This window comes from Anthonomus grandis, chromosome 13, assembly GCF_022605725.1.
Source record: "Anthonomus grandis grandis chromosome 13, icAntGran1.3, whole genome shotgun sequence".
In the NCBI taxonomy this organism is placed as follows: domain Eukaryota; kingdom Metazoa; phylum Arthropoda; class Insecta; order Coleoptera; family Curculionidae; genus Anthonomus; species Anthonomus grandis.
The window spans coordinates 27,147,955-27,154,332 of NC_065558.1; positions in this window are offsets into that span (position 1 = coordinate 27,147,955).

The following is a 6,378-nucleotide window of genomic DNA, read 5'->3' on the forward strand; positions in this document are numbered from 1 at the left end:
AAATATTGTAATGAAATTCGGGAACACACTTTTATTGTCAACGTCAAAAACACTAACCTAACTCGCCTTGACTGTCGTTTAATTGTTTCCAAGGTAAAAACTGACTAAACAATTAAAACTGAATGAATTGTCACGAAGCGCGTCCTTTTTAAAACCCGATGGAACAGTTTCGAAATATTTGGAATTATCTTCATTGTTTTTGCCGAAAGAGACCAATAATTTTAGGAGAATACTGACATTCAAAGCAAGCAAGTATACAAATTCTAGAAAATTAGAACTACAGGGATTTACAATAATATAATCTAAATAACCTAAATTGGGGCCAAAATGGGGCTCTCGAACAAGATGAATTACTTAAAAACTAAACACTATAGATAAAAATAACAAACCAAACGTAAGTAGAACCCTAAAGAAACCTTACGAATCAACTTTAACTGCAGAATACTAATAAAAATAGTACAAAAATTAGGAAAATAATTAACGTATTTACATTTTCATAATAATATTATTGCCTACGACATTATTAGTCCTAATACAGACGCGGAAAATTATTGAGTATTGAGTTGATACTTAATATTATATGTACCTACCATAATATGTGTTTAATACCTAATACTTGAATAAAAAAACTACCTTAAACATATTGCCAGTCTTTCTCTTGAACTTATAGCACGCCGCCAATTTGTATCCAGTTTCATTATGTCTTCTCTAATTAGCATGTGCAACTCTTCAACGCAATCCTTCGACATTCTAAAGTAAGAATAAAATCTATCTTCGTGGGGTTCAAGTTGTCTACATAATCTGTGATATTCTCCATAGTGTAAATAAAAGTAAAAGCTCTTCTTCATCCGAATCACTTGGCGACATTTTTAATTTTAATGAAAAACAGAAATACAGGACGTTAGCGGGTCATCTCATCGTGCCAGCGCAGCGCGCGGCGTGGTGTGACCAGCGCGCTGCGCCCATGCCGTGCCGATGCCCCGCTACTGCCCTGTCCCGCCCGCTGTTTGCCATGGTGTTGGGACAAACCTGCTATTTTCGTATAGCAAATACTTTTGCTAATGTGAATAAAAAATAGCAGTCGAAAATAGCTGCTATTTAATAGCAGGTGCTATTTGAGTTTTATTCGATACGTACATGTCGTACATAGCTAGTCCTAGCTGTAAACTGTGTAAACTTTAAACTGTTAAATTTTAAACTGTAAAATACTGTAAAAAGTCATGAGCGAATTTGCAAAAGGAACAATTATTATAAACTGTAAACAGACCGAGTGGACAAAGAAACATCGCTAAAAGCTTTTATTTTTTTTCCTTAATTTTTAAAATATTAAAAGCCGACTTCTTTTCGATAACGCTATCGCCGACGCCGCACCATAAAGATAAAAAATGGGTGAAAAAACCGATGGGTGTCGGCGTCAGTCGGAATCAGTTTAATAAAATGCGGTCATCAATGATGACCCTAAATAAATTCGAAAGCGCCTTAGCGCTTGATATTCAGTTGGTAATACTTTACAGCCCAGACTGCGGGGAATCACCGGTTATTAATGCGTAAACGACTACGGGGACCGGGTCGCATAGTTCGACAATAGTTTTGAAATTGAAAACACCTCAGTTGCGAAGAACCATTTATATTTTATTAGAATATTTCTAAATTTTTAAATATGTGTTTAAAAGTTTTTAATTAGTTTGTTTCTGTTTTGTATATATGTGTTATTTATATTTGTAATAACTTTGTATAACACAAAAAATATGTGTTATTTATTTTTTGTGTTATACAAAGTTATTTATAATTTAAAAAAAGGTATGCACTTAAATTAAAATGAATATTGCTTTGCTTATTGTTGTTATTTATTTTTATTTATTAGTGCTTCTAACAAAAGCAAATATGAGCAAAAAATCCGGAGTTTGGAACTTTTTTACTGACGAAGGAAACTATAAAGCAAAATGCAATATGTGTAGATCTGTTCTATCGTTTAAAACGTCCATAACAAATTTAAAAACCCATGTTACCAAAAAGCATCCATCTGTGAAACTGGACCAATTCAAACGTCAATTTGATGTTGAGTACCTTCCAAGAAAAATGACAATGTGCCAACAAAAGAATTTAGACAAGCTCCTCCTTAATCTAATCATAAAAGATTTCCAGCCATTCTCCATGGTTGAAGATCTAGGCTTAAAAGAGTTTATTTCTGCTCTAAACCCGAAATATAGGTTGCCTTCAAGAAAAACTTTGAGTAATGTTCTTCTTCCCACGGTATTTGAGGAAGTGAATCTTAAAGTTGCAGATGTTCTAAATGAAGTATCATCAATTACTATTACCACTGATTGCTGAACATCTCGAAACACAGATAGTGTTATGGCAGTAACGGGACACTTTATTGATGAAAATTATACTGCAAAATCTGTCCTTTTGGAGTGCTTCAAATATGAGGGAGGTCACAGCAGCCAAAACTTAGCAGAACATCTTTTATCTGTACTTAATAAGTGGAACATCCCTGCAAAAAAAATTTTACTTGCCATTTCTGATAATGCTGCAAATATTAAAAAATCACTTACAGATTTGCAATGGAAGCAGTTTGGTTGCTTTGCATATACCATCAATCTTATAGTTACCGATGCCCTCAAACTAATCCAAGAAAGGACATTAAACAAAGTTAGCAAAATAGTTACACATTTTAAACAAAGTGCTAACACAAAAAACAAATTCGATACCGTCCAGAAGCAACAGGGCATCAATGAGCCGAAAAAACTGAAAAAAGATGTGCCTACTAGGTGGAACTCCACATATTTGATGTTGGAAAGATTTGTAGAATTGAAAGAAGCCATAAAAACAACGCTGGCTTTATTAGATTTGGTTTCCCTACCAGTAATCCCAGCGGAAGAGTGGTCATTTATAAAAGAGTTAATTATAATCCTAAAACCATTTTATGATGTAACTAATTTAATGTCAGCAGAAAAAAATGTGACATTATCATTAATATGCATAATCTCAAATGGCTTACAAAATGTGTGCAAGGAGATGTTAAGAAGTACTCAATTATTCACTACCGAAATTAGCATCCAAGTAATACAAAAACTACTCGAAAGCATACAATTACGAATTGGAGGGGTAGAATCTAGTCAGACACTAATCGTATCTACATTTTTGGACCCCCGGTTCAAAAATATATGTTTTAGTAGACCGGCAGTGTCCGACAAGGCCAAGGAGCTTTTGGTTAATTTAGTGGCTCATAAGATAAGGGCCAAATACACCGCAACCACCGAAGAACCCAGAGTAGAAGAAGAAACTGCTGCCTCCACAGAAAAACCAGTCTTTGATTTATGGAAACAAGTGAAACAGTCCATTTCATCTCAGCCTGCGCTTCATCAAAATCTGGAGGAGGAAATTCTACCAAGGAACGAGAATCCCTTAAAATGGTGGGCTAACAATGCATCACTTTTTCCAAACTTGAGCCAGGTTGTTCGAAACAAGTTTGGGACTGTATCGACGACAGTTCCCTGTGAACGCGTTTTTTCCAAAACAGGAATTATACTTTCCGAAAGAAGAAATCGCATTAGCTTGGATAAAATTAAAAAGATTATGTTTTTAAATGCGAACCAACAATTAATTTAGTTTTTTTTAATACGTCAAAATAATGTGATTTAGGTCAACTTGCCTTATCCTAACTTTAATAGTAAATGAAATACAGGGTGTCAAAGTATTATTTAATTTATCGCTTTTTTCTCATAGGTCCGGAGCCAAATGACATATTTACATGAAATTTAGAACGAACTATTTTTTAAAAAAGAAAAATAAAATTATGCATACAGTTTTTGTATTTTTGATAGATGGCGCTAGTTGTGTTAGTTTTTAAGATTAAAAAAAAAATTAAAGTAATTTTTTACCTATCTAAAGAGGGTTGTTACTAAAATAGTCCTTAAATGAATCTCGAATTCCTGTAGCAAGTTTAGAGGCTCTGTTGTTTCTTACATTTAAATTATTTACATTGCCTTCCCTTGCATTAGCAGCATTTTCTACGACATAAACATAATCCAAGTCAGAATTTCCATCAAAGTCACGAATTAAGTTGTGTAATATGCACGCGTATTTGATTACAATTATAGTGGTTTCTCGTTTTAGTAAAATGTTTGTATCAAAAATGCGGAACTTCTGATATAAGATTCCAAATGCATTTTCAATGCATTTTCGAGCTCGTGATAAGCGATCGTTAAAGACTTGCTTATCATTTTCTAACACTGCATTTCTTGGGCGCGGATAAGGCCTCATCAAATATTTTCTTTAAAGGATATGCCTCATCCCCTATCAGAACATTTGGTAGCACACTATTGGAATTCGGCAGAGCTTGATCTGAAGGTACATTGAATCGATTGGTGTCCAACAAACTGTAAAGTGCCGAAGATTGAAATACTCCCCCATCACTTTCTGATCCACGTGAACCCACTTCAATAGTAATAAATTTTTTGTTGGCATCTGCAACCCCTTGCAATCCGATTGAATAGTATTTTAAATAGTTAAAATAGGTTGTGCCACTATTAGGTGGACATCTAATACGACAATGCTTCCCATCAATCGATCCGAAACAATTTGGGAAGTTCCACAGGGTATTATATTCGTCAATGATTTTCTCCAATTGCTGTTGAGTGCAAATTGGCATGTGAATTTCTACAAGTTCTTCCCAAATAATTGAACATGTTTCTTTTATTATTATCGAGACTGTTGAATATCCAATCCTAAATTCATGTGCCAAATGTTTATAAGTAGTTCCAGTTACAAGAAACCTGAAAAAAGAAAAGATATTCGTTACTTAGAACCAATTTAAATAAAATTAAAAAAAAAATTCTTTACAGTGTTTTAAAAAGCATTTCTTTTTCAGAGGAAGCAGTTGCAACTCGGTGGAAAAATAAAAAGGACAAATATCGGCGAGAACTCAAAAAGGTTCCAGTTTTGCGCTCGGGAGCTCCTGCTGACAATTACAAATCTATTTGGCCATATTTTGATATAATGGGTTTTACGAAACATTTGTTAATACCTGCTGTCAAGTCTGGAAATCTGCCAAGGTTGAATGATTCTCAAGACGATGACAGTAGTACATATAATCTAGAAGCTGAAAAGGATAACGAAACGGATGTACAATCAGACATGGACACGACATTTCCAAACCGTCAGACATCTGTGTCAGCATCAGATGACGAATGACTATCATCTGCATCTACTTCATCGTCAATGGTGCAACACGGAAGAGGAAAAAGTAGAAAAAGGATAAGTGAAGCATCAGCAGAAAGAAAGAAATCAAAGATATCTCAAGCAACAACGGTTCACATGTTACCTCCGCAAAGTCCTAGTAATCATAACTTGATAACAACACAAAACTCTACCCTTCATAACTTGCTACCTCCTGAAAATCCCAGCCATCTTGCTTCATCTTACTTTGGTTCGTCATCACAAAACCCTATCCCTCTTCACCCTACTGTGTCCTCGAATTCTGCTACATTGACTACGCCCTTTTCCGAGTCCAATAGCCAACAGAGTTCAGCAGCCTTTCTAGGACAACAAACTTTCCAGTACTAAAGTTGTACTCATAATATTATATTCGAGGAAACAACCATATTATACCTATGTATTTTTTATAATATGTATTTATGTATCATTTAGTTTTGTTTCTTGCAATGAAAAAACAATTTTTTAATAAAAAAAAATCAATATCTTTTCTTACCTTATTGTGATAACAACTCGTTCAACAGGTGAAATAAATCTCCTTTTTACAAAATTGGTTACAGTTTTTTTTCAGACGATGGCTAACCTTTTCCAACAAATAGTCAAAAGTTTTGACGGACATTCTTAGGTAATTAAAAAACCGATCAGGATACAATCTTAGCTCACTACACAAATGGTGAAATTCACCAAATACATGTCTTCTCCTGTTTATGGGGTGAATTCCAACTTTTTTTCTCTTATATCTATATAATGTTGTCTCTAACAAGAACATTAACGCACATAAACGAACTGTCTTTTTGGAGAAATTTTGTAGACTGAATTCTAAATTTTAAATCGCTTGTTCTGACGCTCTCGCTGACGGTACTATGAATGTACTAACGCAAAACGCGGCACAACGCTGGACCCGACGCGACGCTCGACGCTTCCACTCTGAACGGACCTTAATGATTGAAGATCGCCCTGATTTATCCCAAAATTACCCAATTTTAATAAAGTATTTGCAATAGAATTAATTTTTTTGCTTCGCACGCAATCAGGATTTATGAACTGTAAATCTTCCAGGATATTATTTTTCAAAGGAAACCTTTTTAATAATTGGTCCAGAGCCTCTATATAAAATTCTAAACACTTTAACTTTACAAATTCTAAATCATTTTTATCTAC